A 20,576-nucleotide genomic window follows, 5' to 3' on the forward strand; every position below is an offset into this window, starting at 1 on the left:
ACCACACGTCAGAACATAGATTTCAAAACAATACCAACTTCGAAACTAGCAAAGAATAGCAGTAAAAAGGCCGTTACGGCTTCAAAGACTATCCCACAGGACGTCCGTGAAGGAACGCACATTCCTCATGTTAGGTAAGCCGGTATTTTTTATGCCCCACGGCCATGAGTCACAAAGGTACCGACGGTAATTTAATTATGACCACTGATGCCTTGATATGAAACTATGACGAGGAAACAGAGGCACTCAACGCACACTATTCTTTTGTTGTATCTTTGGTACTAACCTACTACAATCATCCAGCTTTTTTGACCTGTCAGATTTTATATTTTTTCTCCACACGTTGGTATTTCTGGTCGTAGAAAAAATTATTAAGGTATAGTCCGCGTAAAACTGCTAGTCCGCTCTGAATATAGAAATGAGTCGCGTCGCCATAGCAAATTGTACGACTACACCTGCTCGCAACAAATTCAGAGCGGACTAGCAGTTTGGCGCGGATTATACTTAAGTATTATTATTTATATTTTAGCACATAGCTGTGTTACAGCATTAAATTTTTAATAATAGATTAGAAAGATTTCTTCGGCAGAATATTCCAACGCTCTTTCTATATTTTCGCTGTTCGGTCTTATAATTAATAAGAGATGCATAGAATCTCGCTATTGTAGTATTCTAATTACAAGCAAGACTTAACAGAAGCAAATTGGTTAGGACAAAAATGCTCGGGCCTGAGATAGTCTAGTAGTACATTTTTCTATCCCACAACTCTAAAACATCCATTTTGATGGATCTGATCTGTTTGCTCCTCGTAGCAGAATTCAGACAGGGAGCGTCACAGCGTCATATTTACCATGTATTTACCATAGTAACCGTCTCCACTATGACCGGCTTTTGACAGGAATGATGAGACCAATTAAACCAATGGCATTATACTTTCAAAACTATTTCGGTAATTTTTATCCCCATTGGGACTTAACTATTACAGCAATTATTTTTAATCATCACCGATGACCGAACATCTACGAACTTGATGATCGGTTTACGCTTGCAGACACTACTACAGCGAGCGAAAACGTTGCATTGATGGAACTAACTATGGATATTTGCTGTGTAACACATTCGTCAGTGTCTAAGCCTAACACAAACTAATAGAACAATTTCCGATCGTGAGCTCACATATTTGTATTCAGGCCCCGTACAGCAGACGGTTAAGCTTCGTATGTATTTTGAATAACCGACACATTGTGAGCATCTTAAGTTACAAGTTTCAAGTGGCGACACTTCCTTTTGTCGACCGGCGATGGCAGAGAAAGTAGGCAAAACTTAATTTTGTAACTAAGTTTGTGAAGTGATGACCCGCGTGGTAGAGCGGTCACTATAGCGGTCTGACGCACAGAGGGTTCCGGGTTCAATCCTAGGCCAGACAGACATCTCAATGATGAATTTGGCATATTATATATGAAATGTAATGTACATATCTAGAAAGCGTGCTTTTAATATTGTGAACCAAAATATGGTAGGTAGGTTCAGGTATTACCTTTTGAAGGTTTCCCCCTCGTAAACAAAAAAAAAAAGAAAGGTTCATGTATTTATTTGCCTCGTCGTTTTAGGTGGTAATGTACATAATAATGTACTAATAGTGAGTACTTAAGTATTTATCTGTGACATATAAAGTCTACTTCTTTATAATCTGTTATGAATTTATGATCATATTGTTGTAGATAAGAACGTAAAGTGTACAATTTCGGGTACATTACAATTATTATTTAAACAACAATGATAAGTAAAGGATTGTTCGCGATTCTCTATTTTCTAAGCATCTATTAAATAGTGTATCTAAGTTTATTACGTTATTTCAATTTAAATTATACATTTTTAAATAATAAAGTAGTATTACTTTCATAAATTAGCTACCTAAGCTAACAGAAAAAACAGATAATATTTTGACCATAATTCATAATTACTTAGATGATAATAATTAATTAATAGAAATATTAAAAATTAAGCACCTAATTAAATATTTTAGTATAATATTATGAACAATGGTTAATAAAACTATTCATTTCGGTCATAGATTAGTAAAGATACTTCGCCGCCTTGAAATTGAATGAAGCCACAAACGGCTTATTATAGTAAGTTCTTCTTTTGAATTCTTGACAAATAAAAACATTTTTACAGAAAATTTACGAATAAATAACTAATACTGCGTAATTTACAATTACAATGTACAATTTACGTAATAAATAAATAATTATTTCAAATATTTTAGGGACATTTTAGCACGGAGACGTGGCAAAACTTTTTTACGCAGCTATTTCAATTCCCAAAACTGGGCACATTTTCTTGTTAGGAGTGAGTAATCTTTACTAATCTATGATTTCGGTGCTAAACGGAAGGCAAATTGAAAACAATTATTTGGCGGCAAATATACATTTGACGTGTGAAGGCCAGGGGCTCGTGTGAGGTCCAAAGACAAAAAACATGCACAGATCAAATATATGCCACAAATGCGTAGGCGGGACGAATGTTGTGCCTCTTTAGTCCATCTTCCGTACTTGAGATTCCTACAATCCAGAAATAACTCCAAGAATCTTAATTTCCGTTCCCATTTTTATTAAATAATATTCGTTTTATGTTTTATAAATATGATTTCTCGGTTTATTTAACTCGTTGATTTTATAATTAAATTGACGCTTATAATATTCCAAGTCACATTATTTTTTACGACTGTATTCCGGTAGCATACGGATAGATAATAAAAATAAAAGGCCGAAGCTCCAGAAATTACTGCCAGGAAAAAATATACGTGGAATATAAATTGTATTTTGTTATTATAAGCTTTCTGACTTTCTCTCTTATATAAGAATTGATTTTATTCAAAATCCGTTGGTATAAAAAGATAAAGTTATCTCCCTATATAATCCTCGATCAGAGTTAAGTTCCAGTCAAAATCGGTCCAATAATAAAATCATCCTAAACAGAAAAACTGACTGGCATTTTTTCCTCTTTACAATTGTCGACGTAATCTTACCTATTTTTTCCACAATAACCTTTAAATCCTTTTAAAAATATTTTACAAAACAATTGTTTATTTAAGTTGGCAATAATTTAAACAACTTTCCTAAGATTTGTATTTATGTTTTTGATTTTCTCAAAAAATACCGATAAGATGTAAAACATTTTAAAACTATGATAAAAAGGACAGACTTCAAATTAATTTATCAGATCATAGACCACAGATTATAAATTAACGAATGATAATTGTCAAGTGTTTTCCAAAGCCTCGATTGAGAGATTAATTAAGAAAACAATCACGCCGCGCTGATTGATTACAGAATGTCATGTATTCATCCAAGATGGCTGACAATGCTAATTACGTACTTGTTCTTTGGTGCATTTTTATTATCTGTGGAAGCGTGGGTCGATGTTAATGATTACAAAAACGTTCAACGATGTTCTTCTAATTGCCTCGTAGTTTAGGGGCAGACTCGAGATTATGGTTTCTGCAATTAGAATAATGTAGACTTGCAAACTTAATTACTTCAGTCGTGATCGCACAATCAAAAAAGTTCGTAGAAAGATTGACATAATTACAGATTATAGTGGATATCACTTTTATAAGTAAAAACACTTATATTTATTTATTTATTTTAAGGTTCACCAACACAAGATACGCCATCGGTCTTAAATTTCTAACATATAATTTATTGTTCAATCATGTTCTTGCAATTACAGATGAACACAGCTTACATATTTATTTTCACAAAAAATCGTTATAATCATTACATAGGTACTACATTATTTTTATTATTTATTAAAAAGGTTGTAATAAACATTGATATAGGTACATTTATAATTTTTTTAATAATATGGTGAATGATGATTTTCTAAAGAAATGTAAATGAGCATACCATTTAAATAACGAAAAACGCAAAGGGAAAATATTATCTACTTATTATCTTCTTTTGAAAAAAAATGTTAATTATTATCGATTAGCTACACAGAAAAATCTATATAAAACAAATAATACAAAGTAACAGTTTTGAAAATACATAATACACAGTTTATGTTTATTAGTAGTACTACTAAATACTAAGTAGTAAACTTTAGTAGGCTCTAAATAACATTGCCTGAACCAGTCAGCTCAATAGAAAGCTCTATTTCAGAGAACTTTACAATCCAATTTTAAAACCCAATCCATTAAAGCTCACGCTACTCGTACCCTCATAGAGAATGTAGAGCGCTCATAATCGAATAAGATTTTAACTTAATATACCACCGAGCCGACCCACTTTTGGTTAATTTGATTGCCCTGAACAAGCAGAGGTTGCATGCGATATAATTAGAAATTGGTGAAATTGATATTATGTAGATGAAAAGTGGTAAAACAAGTATGTTTTACCCGACTACGGAGGGTTTTTCGAGCGTATGTATGTCTTATTTTTTGGCACGCTACAGCCTAAACGGCTTGACGGTTTTAACATATGAGGTGTCGTTGGATTGGACTAAATTCTGGAAGTAATCACCTTAATCCATCGATAATTGCTAATTATTTTTAACATTGGGATGATTGCACCGTCGTACCACGAATGGTTTTGGTCACTGCAATTAAAAATCTTCCTGATAAATTTATGTAAAGTTTGTTACATCTTATGTAAATTCTGACTTTTGTAAAGTCAACATAAGACTGTTTAACACCTCTCAGGATTTATCCTGACTCGTCCTCCAGGACGAGCGTAATTGTACCGCGGAGGTAATACCGCCAAACTTATTACTAGTGAAGCAGTTCTTAGATTTCTGTGAAAGGGCGTGGGTACCGATTGACTTATAAGGCGACTAACTTAGTCCTCAGGAGATGCAACGTGTCTTTGATCCTCTTCATTTACACCCCCTGTTCAATACGAAGTTCTTTATAGATTTCCATAGGGTAAACCGCATTAAAAACTTCAAAAAACCTACTACAGAAATATGATATGAATACATAAAGCAATATTATTAATTTTAAAGGATATAAGTTCTCCCGCTACGTTTAAACTACAAAGGACATAATGACTAACATTTCCTGGCTTACTATTTCCTATCCTTTAAAACAGAAATAGCCGTAGACACAATCACGGGCAGAAATCCAATTAATTCCTCAATAGGGTAAACTCAACGATGTCGGCCCTAAGTCATAATAGAAACAGAACAAAGAAACTTGAACGTCTGAATGGTGAATGTGCCACTATGTTTGTCGTTGCCAAAGCGTTACACGGTGTGGCAATGATTCATGAGTTTTAAGTGGACATTCCTATTTATTTATTGATTAATTTATAAATTAATAAAAAAAGAAAAATCGTTAAAGATAAATAAAGGGTTATTTATTTATTTATTCATAATTTAAGAAAAATTGTCACCCTTGGATTGTAAAAGTAAAATTAAAGTAGCGTTTTGTTTTTAAATTAATCATAGATCCTTTTTGAACATATTTATTTTGTAACGGATTTTTTTAAAAGCGATTCTTAAAGGAAACGTTGAGTAGTACTTTATCTAAATGTACAAGTAAGAATGTAAATTTTTACATACATACTACAGTATTGTTAGCAAATGTATTGCAATTTTAAGTAAACTTATACTTGTATTTTTCTTCATGGCTGCTTTATGCCATTTTCTTTTCAAAGTCGATGAAAACACTTGTATTCTTCATACGTTTACTTACCCTCAGAGAAAGCAAGACATATAAATGCTTCTCATGAAATTTTGTACCTTATGAAAGTTGTGTTACCAGTATCATTTCTGTAAGTATGTCCTTGTGTATCCAATAATATTTGAGCTAGTTAAATAGTTGTCAAACTTTACAATTAGGACTATCCCACTTAAAACAAAATATGTAACCACACTACCAGTGCCACTGGTAACGAGAGTCAATGATCGATGACTCATTGGCTCGCACCTGGTAAACTTTGCACCTAAACTCGAACGACTTTAGTTCCTACTTCCAGGCCGTTAGGGTGGTTACAGCTGCAAGTTACGTTTTGCTCAGTTTGTATTCAAAACGGGAGCGATTGTTCGGAACCAATACGACCGATGGTTACATCGTTATGGGAAAAGGTTTTTTATTATACAAGAAGCAAACGAGCATGCAGTGCTGTAGACCGCCCATGGTATCTGTGATCAACCCCAGATTTTTATTATTTAATTTTTATAATATAGGAGTAGCAGACGACCTGATGGTAAGTGGCTACTGCCGCCCATGGACATCTGTAATCAACTCCAGAGAGGATTAGATATTCCTACCTGAGGTCGGCCACAGACGCGCCGCTACCTCTGAGCTAAAACGCCTCGGGATTGTATGAAGAAATAAAGAGATAAAATATGAGTAAGGCCCTATCTGAGGTTGGCAATAGATTTTTGCTACCTTTAATGACTAAGTTGAAGAGCTTCGGGTAAGTAGGTCTCTTTAACCATATTCTTGAAAGCAGAACACAACAGCGCTTAACACTGTTAATGCTGCGAAGGGCTCTGCCACCTTACCTTTGCAACATTTTTTGGAACTCTTCTAAAAATACTCATCCATTAATCTCTCAACTTTCACAACTCCAAAACGACTTTGAAAATAGAAGTTAACTGGGGTTAATATTCCCTTATTCCCTATGTACTCGTAAGATAGAGTTCATTCCACCGAACTAAGTACATCATTATTAACTTAGTTTTATATGGCATGTAGACGAAAACTAATCGTAATTATTCGTAATACCTAATGTAATTAACAGAGCTATAAGTAATCCAATTTTAAGTTCGAATATAACTCTCCGTGAAATGTTCGAGTACGGAAGCCACATATATCTATTTCATCACAGTCCTGCGAATGAATAGAATATCTTCTGGTTGGAAGGGTGTGATGAGGCATGTATGAAAGATAAGTTTAACGTAATATTTTTAGAGGTATAGGACATGGGATATGGTACTCCTTATTCTTAGGTACAATTATTTATTTAATTATTTATTTATTTTATTGTGTAAAACATTTAGTACAATAGGTCAATAACAATACATACAGTTCAATTAAATGCTACCTTTACAGGTGTTACACATGTCAAACTTAAACAAAATGTTAGGATTAATAATAAAGTATTAAAGGTAACCGATATTTAGATTAAGACGAATGCAATTATGTCGAAATTAACAATCAATAATAATAATAATCAAGTCATTATATAATGATAATAATAATAAGGAAATTAGGAATTAATAAGTATTGAGTAGCAGTATACTTTTAAGCCTCGGGTACCCATTTTTAAAGCCCTGGATGACGTAATTAGTTAACTTGTTTTAAAAGGTATTACTTACTATACTCACAGAAAAACAAAATTCAGGGTAATAAAAAACCTTTTTTATAATATCTATAGGAGTAGGAGCATGCAGTCCACCTGATGGTAAGTGGCTACTGCCGCCCATGGACATCTATAATCAACCCCAGATAGGATTAGATATTCCTACCGGAGGTCGGCCGCAGATGCGCCGCTACTCCTGAGGACTAAGCTGGAACGCCTCGGAAAAATCAGTCTCCCTTACCACACCCTTCAAAACGGAACACAGCAGCGCCTAAAAATGCTGTTATGAGGTAGAAATAGGTGTGGCGGTGGTGCCGCCGGAGTCAAACCACAAAGGGTTCTACGACTTTCAAACTGTGAGTCAATTTAAAAAAAAATACGTCAACTATCCGATAATAATGTGTCTTTATTTTCAGCTTTTACAATGACGGAAACGTTTCATCTCTTCCGAATTTCATCACATCTTCTACAGACTACAACTATCAAAAAACCCTCAAAGTTCATTAGCGTTCGGTATTTCATAATATTTTTATCCATTAGTCATCAACTTCAGCGAAACATGCGCGCCACAATTTTCGGAAGATACTCCGTGATCTAAAAATAAGAGCAAATACTAAATGTTATTAGAATGACATGTCTGTCGGCAGGGCTTAACGGGATGTTTGAGGGAATACCACGAACCGGCTAATGGATTTAACGCCTTTTTTTCAAAGTAAGGGATAGTATATGAAACTTTTGTACAAAAGTTGAAGACGGGCAAATGTTTGATATTCAGTGTTCGGTGCTGTCTAGATTAAATGATTGTTACCGTCAAATTGAAACACAGAAGTAGATACGTGCTTGATATGATTCCATAAAAGCTACAAAAAATAAAATATAGGTTTGTTTCCGTGTCCATACTTTACATATCTACAATCTATGAACTCGGCACGAAAATGTAAAATCATTTAAGAAATACTATTTTTGGAAATTTACTAAGGCACTAAAATCAATAAACAAATGAAAAAGTTGTATTTTTTAAATGTAACATCATCATCATTAATAACAAACAGTTGGCTATTACATTATCAAGTAATTTAAAATCAGTTGGACTGCTCTAATAATAATAAATCCTGTAGTACCAACCTTATTTGTAAGGTTTTCTATTGAAAACTACACTAAATATCTATACAGACCTTTGAATTTCAAACGAAGATCAGTCAATTGCCTTATGATCATGTCATCAAAACGACCACTATATTTAGACCTCCAAAAACACATCCTGTGTTTACTTGTGGTTCAAAATACTCTTTAATAGCGGAGAAGGGGGAGGCCGTTTAATGTGGTTCTAACGGCTAGGGATGGCGTTCTGAGATCGACTAATCAAAGAGTCGATCTTTTGGGACAAAAAATCGATTATTTTGATTGATCTTCAGTAATGGAGGGATTTAGCGAATTGATCTTAAAACCTAGAAAATCGAAAGTCGATCTTTTCAAAGTTGGTTGAATGTGTTATTCACATTTATTGATATGTATTTCAGTTCTATCTTCGGCCTTTTTGGTTCAAAAGATTGAAGATCGATTTTTGGAGAATCGATTCTTTGGGCCTCGATTTTTTGTGAATAGATTTATTGCATTTCGATTCGAATCGATTCAAGAATCGATCTTCTTCGGAGAGAATCGCCATCCCTACCATTGACAATACACAAGAAGTTACGTGCAGGGACAAAAAACTATAATGACTGACGGTATGGATCGCTTGGGTTAGATGGATCATGTCCATACATGTCATAAACTGCGACGGCTCACATTGAGGCTACGAGTTCGGGTCCCAGGTAAGGACTACTTTAAATGTGGATAATATTACAAAAGCATATAACTTGCGACAGTTTTATATAAAGATTTTGGAGATGTGCGAAGTAGGTATACAAATCTACGTTTAACCAATGTATTACTTGCCGAAAACTTGGTACGGGCGTACGGGTATTATATTGAAATATGTTGAAGGCACAATTTAAGGATTCTAAAGAAGTGTCATGTCCTAGCTCTGAAAAAAATATCGAAGAAAGTAGTACCGCCGCCGAACCCTAAAACGTGCCTCTCAGGGCGAGAATTGAACTTTGCTGCCCCACTAAAAAGGTCCAGGAAAATAAAGGGTCTTCCAGTCTTCAATATTTAAAAGAAATTTTTGTCTCTCCGTAAATAGTGGTCCGAGCTGAATCCTATGCCGAGGCAAGCCACATCTGGCCCGCGGCCGTCACTACTCATATGTGCCTAAACCCTTCTCATTCTGACAAGACCCGTATAGTGGGATAGTAGCACAGTATAAGGATATACAGTATTTTATCTTCATACAAACGCACGAAACGCAAGCCACGCCTACTCGCCTCGGGCCGGTACTAACTCGGTACACGAACATTCGTGAATGTGCCACGGTGACGAGCGGGTGATGTGACGGTTTTGTAAGATATTTTGTTGTTTCAAGAATAATATGGCGAAGAAAAGTTATAGATTATATTGTGTTGTTTTTGGTTGCTTCAATTCGTCAATAACACATCCAGATATAACATTTTTTAAACTGCCTGGAAACTCCGAAAGGTAAGACAATTACAATGATTTTTATGTTAATACTAGATACTTAATCTACTAGGTACTACTACTACTAAATTAGATTAGTTTTTAATTAATACAATTTGATATTTTAAAAAAATACGTATGATTGTTGTAATTTTGGTTCAGTAGACATGTGTCAGAGCTTGTTATTTGAGGTTATCCCTCTTCTGAATTAATAGAATAAAACTATTTCTTCGACCAATTTACAACTTTTATTATTCCCGCGCAAAATAAAACTCGAAACTGTTGATAAACGAAGGGCTTGCTTGCACAACGCACGCGTCGTATTTATTCGTCGTCGCGCGGCGCAACAAAGGCTGAGGGCGTGGCTTAGCGGCCTTTCGGCACCCGTTTGTTCGCGCGATATGCCGCCGAGGGACTATTCTGAATGAGGTAATATAAATATTAGAAAATGAGAATTGATCTTAATTTATTTAGATCAATATTTTATTATTGTTGTATTATTTTAAGATCGTCAAAAATAAGAAACTACCATTTGAAAGGTATTTTCTTGATAGGTCAACACCTTTGTTTACATTTTGGACACCCAATTATGAATCGGAGTATAGATTATAATTAGAGATGCGCCGAATATTCGTTTGGTTTTCAGTTTTCGGCGTATTCGGCATCTTTTTTGGTATTTGTATTCGGCCGAATTATTCGGTTTTGGTGCCGAATATATTCGGTTCGAGTAGGTATGTCTACTTTCGTGTATACACGACACGGTACATAACTAAAACACAAAACTTCTTATGTAAGATTTATGTTATATTTTAAGTCAAAGAAATCCTATGATAATTTAATAACATAAAGCAATTAAACTTCAAATCAACATTTATTTTGAAACCTTAAAAGAACATATTTATTACTTACGAGCTGTGCCCCGCGGTTTCACCCGCGTTAAAAGTGTAAATACTCTGAAGTTTTCATGGGATTTAACTTTTTTGCGCTTATCCCTAATTCTTTTTCCAAAATTAATGTAGCCTATGTTACTGTCTATAACATCAGCTAATTGCCAGTGAAAGTCCCATCAAAATCAGTACAGCCATTTTAAAGATTAGCCGGAACAAACCAAATTTGAAATAATATTTTTTTCGTTATAAGTACCGTATGTACCGTATATTTTATATTTTCCTTTTATGTTATATGGTCTTAGTAAAATGTTGTTATTTTGACATTACAAACAGACACTTAAATTTTAATTATTTGTATAGAATCTAAAGTTAGTATAGTTAACATTTATTTTAAACCTCAAATCAGTATTTCTTTTTACAACTTAAATCAAAGTTTTAATGAACACAGGTAACTGGCAAATTGACAATAATGGACACTATAAAAGAAATATTAGAACCTGTTTACGCGGCAAAACAATGAATTGGTAAACCGAATCATTCGGCCGAATATCCAGTTCGGTGAAAGTTAAACCGAATAATATTCGGTATTCGGTTATTCGGTGAAACCACTATTCGGCGCATCTCTAATTAAAATTATTATTAAATATTGTATTAAATATTTAAACTAAATTTTGCATAATTTATGTTAATTTATAAGCTATCATGTCGAACATATTTCATATTTTATTGTTGTAACTGTCAAGTACCCAATTATAAGAATAGTTTTTATTACGTAATATATACATATTAAAAACATAACATGCATTTTCATTCAACACTTTCTATATAATTAACTATAGCATTCATTTGTATAAATAAAAAATACAACATTTACAATCAAAAAATTAAAAAGAAAGTCAAGTATGCAGATGTAATTAAAAAACTGTAGGCAGGCAGCCCTAACGCGTTACCGTGCCCAGCGCAACCGTAGGTATCTAATTCAAGGACAGGGCCGAGTTAAATTACTGTATATCCTTATACTGTGATAGTAGTCATAATGAAGTAATCATCTGAAGCCTATTTTATTTTATAGTAGTGTGCCAGGACATTGTATTGAAATTTGTCATTCAATAATCGGCCAAGTGCGAGTCGAACTCGCGCCAGGAGGGTTCCGTGCCATCAAATTTTATTTTTCGTATTTGTTATCATTAACAGTGTGACACGGTTTAATGGATAAAGCAGAAAACAAAAAATAGCGGTTTCTTATATGGCAATCCCTATTTATTTTGAAGATTATTTTTAGCCACCGTTAAACATACTCGGTAAAAAAATCAAATTTCTATCGATTGCGGTTTAATCGATAGAAATCGTACCGTTTGCGTATCGGGTGGTTTCGATGCGTATATCATGTAAAAACGGATATAAATTTTGCTATTATACATTACAATCGATTAAGCGATATGTGATGAAAGCTCGTAAAGAATATAGAGACATGTGATTTATTTATATTAAGATTTTATTATGTAGACAAATTTTGGTTTTGTTTACACCACACCTATTCCTGCCTTATAACAGCTGTGTTAAGTGCTGCTGTGTTCTGGTTTGAAGGGTGTGGTAAGGAAGACATAGTATGTACTTTTTCGAGACATTCCAGCTTAGTCCTCAGGGGTAGCGGCGCATCCGAGGCCGACTTCAGGTAGAAGCTAATCTTGATTATCTGGACTGCATGCACGTTTACTATTCAATATAAGACACAAAACCTATGTAATAAAAAGCAGTACCTGCATTGTTCTAAAAAATGTTTAATCTAACTTAAGGTAACATAATAAAGATTATTATCTAGAAAGATAAAAGTTGATCTTGGCAAGCGCGTTAAATCGTCTCATAGATCATATCGGGTTCCATCTAGCCAGATTGGGAGCAAAGTAAAGATCACTGGGTCAAACGATGACCCAGTTCAACCCAGGTCATGGCAGTCATTTCTATATCAACTTTTGAATACTGCCTCCACTGCTGCAAAACTGGGGAAAGTTAAAATAAATCGCAGTTATATTTTTGGATTGTTTTCATGGTAAATTTTATAGTACCTAAAAAAATAAGAATTGCTGGAAAATTAAATAAAAGCTTACAAAAATTGGGTTTATGTACGTTTTTATGTGAAAATTTATAAAATGTAATCCAAAAATAAAAAACTAGCTCTCGAGAATCGAATTACCTATCGGATCTAACCGAAGCTATGAACCAACTAGTTCGTTCGAACCCATAAATACAAAGGAAAAACTTTATCAAAATCGGTCAAGCACTTAGTCGAAGAAATGCTAAAGGTCATTGTTGTCCCTGGAAATCTGTAATTTACCCAAATAGAAGCCTTCTTCAGAACCGCCACAGATGCGTATAAGCCCTTAAGACTAAGTTGAAACGCCCAGTGTCTTTCTATAATCATAACTTTCAATCTAGAGCATCACACTTAATCCTAAACTTATAAAGCAGATATACATTTGGCGGTGATCCCGTTGCATACCACGAACCGTTCAAACGTATAGGTATCCGTTATGTAGCTACATATACCTGTACCTGAATTTGAACCGTAATCCAAACCTCAGTTTAAAGCATTTAAATCCTGTTAAATGAGATATGAAGAGCGGTTTGGGAAAGCAAAACCGAAAACGAATATGAATGCGGGATTGCGCCACTCAAAACCTCAAACTGAAAACTTTTATGCGTTTCTCTATATTCGTATTTACGGAGCTTTGAAAGCACTGCGGAGTTTTTCAGGGTTCCGTACCGTCTACTTTTTATTTTGTAATCTGGTGTCATTTGCCAAAGCTTACTGAAAAGTATTTTTTCTGTATTTATAAATTGAATGATTCAAAAAACTACTTTTTAAAATGTCTTTTGATTCTCCCCACCTGTGGGGCTGTTTCTTCCTGTTATTGTATGAGAAAGAATTTTCAAATAAAAAAAATGTATATAAGATATCATGTCAAATAATCTGGCCGTCCACGCCGATAATAATAGTTCAATGAGATGAATTTCATGGTATCATTTATTTATTTATTTAAAATTTATTGCATCACCTCTAAAAAGAAATGTACAAAAGGGCAAACATAATGCCTGCCATGCCATTTATCACTCAAAGTTTTCAGGTTCGAACCTAATGCAATTTTGATTTTATTTAATTGAAATAGGGAAGATATCGGAATAAATGAAAAATCTAGTAATTAAACAGTGTCTTTTCAATGACAATAAAAAAAACTGACTCGCATCTATATTTCGAAATTAAGAAATCAATAAAAGAACATACCGGAAGGAGGGTTTTAAAATATCTAGTACATTGCTAAAGCTATTTTCTGATCATCAACTACAGTAATTAAGTAATTAGTGATCTAGACGGCGGCGTCGTCTGTTCTAATCAAGAAAAGTGTCTTCATGATAAAGGGCTGTATAATAGCGGGGGCGGTAATTCATTAATCTAGGGATGGGATCCATGGGAACTTGACAACACTACCTACTCTATGAAGAGCTGTGTCCTGTGAGGTGAGAGTATTGTTACTTATGATCGAGTCTCATTTTAAATTAAAAAAAATAAGCTTAAGTTGGTCTTACATTAAGATTTTTTTAATAATAATAATAAGAGGTTTTCTTTTTCGTATTCTTCTCCTAGACACCTTTAAATATTATGAAGGGTACATAAAATAATTGATCCACCATATTGCGGTATCCTCCATATTGTATTTAGAATAACATCACTATTATAATCATGCATTGTCAAATAAACCAAATGTGTAATACATGCCATATTTCAACTCAAATCATTGGGGGTCCAATTGAAAGAAATCTTTAGGGTCAAAACCCTTATACATGAACTAACAAGAAATCTTAATTTAGAGTTTGTAAAACATTTTTGTAAATATCACATTCAATCATAGATAAGTATAGATATCTCACCACCTTGTAATGGAAGGAAGCCATTAAATGACTTAAACGGCTGACAATTTTGTCAGCCATTTTATGACTGTCATGGTGTAATTTACGCGGAACAATGCAGACCTGTGCACTATGCGCAGTTAAGACACGAAATCGAAAAAAAAATGCGAAGATATATCGTTTTATTCGTACATGATCTAAAAACTACATTTTTATATATTTTTCAAACACGAAAATAATTGACAGTGACAAGTGTCAAACGGTTACATTTTCTTGTTAGGAGCGAGTAATCTTTACTAATCTATGTTATAATCATGAATTGTCAAATAAACCAAACGTGTAATACATGCGATATTTTATCTCAATTGATTGGGGTCCAATTGATAGAAATCTTTAGGGTCAAAACCCTTATAGATGAACTAACAAGACATCCTAATTTAGAGCTTGTAAAAACATTTTTGTAAATATCAATAACAAAATTCTATCTCGCTGTCATTTATTATAATCTACACCGAGCCCGCATATCACCACAATAAATATTAATTTCGTTATCTGGATAGCAATAATATTTTATCGTCCGTAGTCCCATCAGTTGGGACCCGCCAATTAAAACGGCAATAAATTTGAGATTGATCACACTTTCCCTAATTTATTTGAATAACTCAAATATTCTCTACGACATTCTAATTAAGGCAAATATTTCACTCCTCTAATTAAGTTTGTCATGATTATATTTCGTTTATAATTAGGATAAGGTTTGGATTGTGATGTTATCCGACTCAACATTTTAGGTTTTGCAGATCAAAATTACATAAATATACTTACTAAAATTTAAAGCATTAAAGTTAAGTAAAAAGTATACTTACTAAAATTTAAAAAAAATGTCTTTGATTTAACCAAATGTTGTGTATGAAAACCCGTTTCTGAATAGTATATTGAACTTTCTAAATTTAAAGAAAAATAAACAAACGAAAAATGTATAAATGTTTTTTCCCCCGTAAAGCAACTCATATTTATAATAAAGAGGACTTTCAAACTTTTAACCGAATATAACATTACAATAGCCTCATTTTGCACTAAAATTATAGTAAAGTTTCTGAATATTTATTTTTAATTCTATATGTTTTTCATATAACTCGAGTTTTTTTTTAAATAAAATACTAGATACACAACGAATAAATAACCTTTTTTTCTTTTGGGAAGTCGGTTAATAAAAAGAAATATTTTAATTTACAATAGTTATTTTAATCTTATTTTTAGGTTCTTATCAATGAAGTCCGTGCGGTTCAGATGGATCATTCATCGCTTTAGAATCAGGATCTAAATTTATCTCAATTTCTATTCAATGACACAACCATACATAAAGGTGTAAAGCTCACTTTTCAAAAAGCTATTACTTACGCACATTGAAACTTAAACCAAACCTCAATATGTTTTGCCTTTTTAATCCGTGAGCTATCCTAGGGGTATGCGTCCATTACGCAGATTGGTTCTATTCATCATGGCTGTGGGAGTGTGTTGGCATTGAGTGCAGAGGTGTTAAGTGATAACAAATATTGAGATTGACTGGGAATCGGGCGCATGGTGTTTCATTCAAGTCTTTGTTAGCTATGTTTAAAAGGTACAATTCGTTTTTTTTAATGTTGATGTCATTTTATGTTCAGTTGGAGTTAAAGTTTAATTATGAAATGACGCATACATGCAAGTATATTCGTATACTAGAAGTAGTAACCTCATACAAAATATTTTTCTGTATGAGCCTGTGTGTAGTGTGTTCAAAATGAGTTTTGAATTGGCTTATAATTTTCATGAGACAGAAATATAGTCTTATGTTGGGGGTTGGCCTGTTACAAATTTACAAATAAATACTTATAACTATTGAAATCAAACTCATCTTGTAGGTCTTGAAGTCATGTAATAATATAGTCACATAAACGGTACAGAGTAACGATATAACAATTATACGTAAGTAAGTTCACACTAGTGATTAGAAGTATTATAACTACACAAGTATCTCCGTTATTCGACTGCTCTTGCTGAAGTCTCCGACCAGAATGTCGCTCTCTGTTAATTCGAGCGCCGCCAAGGTGTCGTCCCCACTTCACCTACCCGCATCTGTTTTTAAACTGTAGTATCAAATGAGTCACTTATTACTTTAATGTAACGTTATAAAAATGTGATATCGTTAATATCCAAGCTTCTTATTAACGACGATAACATTCGGCCGTCCTGCTCACACGTTCGTCCTCGATCGTGTATGGTCTGATGCAAGAGCTGCAAAAGAAAACCAGTTGTTTAATGCCTAAGTCCAGAAGAGTTACACATTTTCTTGTAATACCGACTCGCACGTAAGAGGCCCGAACTGTTTATCAAAAACATGGCTTAAACTCTACGCATTTTCTTGCAATACCGACTCGCATGTAAAAAGCCCGAACTGTTGATCCGAACCAAGGCTTAAACTAGGTGATGTTCATATAGAATCACACTAGTTGTGTATTACCTAGGTTATAAATCTGCCCCAACAGTGTTCACCACGGATTTCTGTTGCAGGCATAGTTCATAAGGACTCTTTACATAAATGTCATATGCGCGACAGGTATTGAAGCGAATGCATTAGACCATTGTTAAATAATAAAACACACGGTTTAAACTAGGTGATGTTCATATAGGATCACTCTAGTCATGTATCACCGCAGTTTTTATACCTTGTTTACGATAACATTCGGCCAGTGCTCAACTCAAATTTACTCTAAAAATGCAATATTCACTCAATGTAATACATCCACCCAACATACATACATACATACACCCAACCATATGCATCACCAAGAGACACCCGCGAACATTACACTGCTCGAGGCATCTGCACTAATCCATCTTAACTACAGATAAATAAAAATCAAACTAAAAAAAGTTTCCTACACCTACAGTAATGACAACATCTAGCTGCCCACTTTACTTATGTCTGGATTCTAAGTCCAATAGTTAAATCTCCAACAACTATTGATTCGATAAAGTTACGCATCAGAATAACGACGTTTATCTTATTAGTCCATTTCGGAATGCTCAACAACCTGTTCAATAACTGTTATACTGATAGATAGATAGATCTATAGTTGGCCACTAAATGAATCTGTGCGACTCAAAATACTATTATAAAATTATTTTATTACTACTTAGTACTTCTTTTAATTATTACAATGTTATTTTATACAAATAGTTGCCTTTCCAATGTACGTCTTTTATCAACTGATGAAGCAGTATCAAAATAATAATATATCGTGAATATTTGAAATGAATGATATCAAAGTTAAAGACTAAATAATGGTAAACTAACCATGAATTTCACACAATATAACACGTATAAGTTGTATGAACCCAATTTTTTTACGTTATTTATCACAAATTCAAATTATTTCTTTCAAAGTAGGGCCACATAACCCACTTTTGAAAGTCAGAAAGAAATTTCATTACATTAAATTGAATTTATATTCAGTTATAATAATACATACTATTACATGAATTTCAAAATTTAATTAACAAAGCAAAGGACCCATGCGTTCACGTCAGCGACATACTTGTCAATTGTGTATGGCTTAACTACTTAACTTTTTTTTTTTTTTTTTTATTTCACCAAAAGTTTTAAATTAAGATTCCCATAAGGAAGTTATAGTTTGGGCTATTTTACTGTAAAAGTTATGCATTATACTAAGGAAGATTTGCTAGACTTTACGCAAACGTCGTTTTTAAAAAAAAATCAAATAATGTTATGGAAAGAATAAACACATTAAAATGGTCCGTTAATCTAAACGGAGTTTAAACAGACCTTGTCTTACATTGAGTTCCTCGGAAGCGGATTTTTTTTTCCGTAGGTAGTTATCAAACGGATAGTGTTATTGAATACACACTCGTAAACTACCTACCAAGAAAAATGACTTCAGAAACCGGCCATTATTTAACTATACTTATTTGTGTCTACAACTGATAAAAGATTTTTTTTAAACACGCTTTTATTTTTGCCACGCTTTTATTAACTTGACCTGTATGTATGTAACGGAATATTTGAATTCGATTTTTACCTACTTTGAACGGTCAGATTTATTTAAAAATTTTGAAATACCTATGACATGACATGATTTTAATAATCTTGTCCGATTCTAATTTTGTCTCATCACGATCGTCAGATTTAAAACTATAACTGTTTTACATAACATGTGGCTCCTTATCAATCACAACCTAAAATTTCTATGACCTGAAAAAGGTCTATTAAAGTTGATCATGATTTTATACCAGCCAGCCAAACAAACAGTTAGTCAAACTATCTTATGATACACCTTATTACCGAACAATTCATATTTATTATATATATTTCAAACGCCTCGGCTTCACCTGACTTTTATATAGTTTGTAATAAAAATTATATTAGTGCGTAATATCTATATAGATTATATTAATATAATATGTATCATTTACAACCAACACTCTCAAGGAGATGCTCGATGTTTCTATAGAGAAAACCTAGACATGACGCAATTGTGAACCGTATGAAATTTATATGAAAAGTAAATTATTGTATAAGAAAATCCCATCGAAATGTACCTATGCTTTTATTTGATTACATTATTATTCATTTGGCTATGATATACATATAATAAGAATGAAATCTTCACGTGTTTACATCGAATATATTTGAAAAAGAAAAATTGTCTGTCGGTTTGTATATTTGAAAATGCATTAAAACCAAAACTACGAAGTCGATGTCAAAAGTATACATTTTTTTTAAAAAACATTACATGACCAGGTAATGGACAATTCCAAATTACTAACGTACTCCGTGATCTTGACAGAGGGCATTGTATAATTCAAATTATATTTTGAATCCACATGAACAAAGTCGCAGGCAAGACTCGTTTTAAAAATGCAATTCAAATTATATTTTGAATCCACATGAACAAAGTCGCAGGCAAGACTCGTTTTAAAAATGCAATTCAAATTATATTCTGACTCCACATGAACAAAGTCGCAGGCAAGACTCATTTTAAATATGGTATACAAGAGACTATCTAAATTTATGTAGGCTTCAGTGACCGTTTCTCACTTAATACGTATAATAACTTAATTGCTGTAACTTGTAAATAGAACTAAGCTCAAGTTATAAAAGCATCAATTTATTATTATTATTATTATTATTTTACTTAAAATAATTTATTCTCAATCCCATACAAAGTGGATCCCGTTTATCATTTCGTAAATGGCTCACATAATTAATAATATCGATAGTCTAAGCGTCTCAACGTTTAAGGTACAAACTTCATTTACCAGTATTTGATAGTGCCCAATTTTCAAACCAAAAGGACGTGTAATGTGTCAAATTCAAATTGAAATTTAAAGATTTAAAATTACGAGATGTAAAGAAATATTAATACAAAACGAAACGTTGCATACTAAATTTAAAACAGACATTTAATATTATGTATAAGTGAGTCAGTCTGAAGTAGAATGGGAGATAAGAGAGATATTTTTATATATAATATTCCAAAGACCGCTGCGCATAAGTTTCTCAGTTTTCTTATAGATCATTAACTAATGTGCATTTATACTTTATGGGAGTCAAAACACAGTAGTACACAGTACTGCGTGAATTCGCCTAGAATTGATGGAAATCTAAATTTGGCAACGTACGTATGCTTCTTTCATAACAATTACGTATCAAGTATATGAAATCAAAAGGAAACTTTCATTGATTTATAAAATGAAAATGTGAACAATGTAGATGTGAATGCAAGTTTATTTTTAAATATAGTCAATTAATATCCAAAAAAAAAAAACAATAAACCTTAAACTCATTTACCATTTCCCTCCTGGGTACACTCAGCCACTCAATACCGTGGTCGTGATACTTTTTTGCAGG

The 20,576-nt window shown here is 33.1% G+C and overlaps 1 protein-coding gene across 8 annotated transcripts in view; it reads right to left on the minus strand.

Moving 5' to 3' along the window:
- pyd (zonula occludens-like protein polychaetoid) overlaps nucleotides 1–20,576 on the minus strand; it is a 157,725-nt gene that overhangs the window by 75,678 nt on the left and 61,471 nt on the right. The window lies entirely within an intron of this gene.

This window comes from Epargyreus clarus, unplaced genomic scaffold (assembly GCF_041222505.1).
Source record: "Epargyreus clarus isolate Ecla_fem2 unplaced genomic scaffold, WU_Ecla_fem_2.2 ptg000010l, whole genome shotgun sequence".
Classification (NCBI taxonomy): domain Eukaryota; kingdom Metazoa; phylum Arthropoda; class Insecta; order Lepidoptera; family Hesperiidae; genus Epargyreus; species Epargyreus clarus.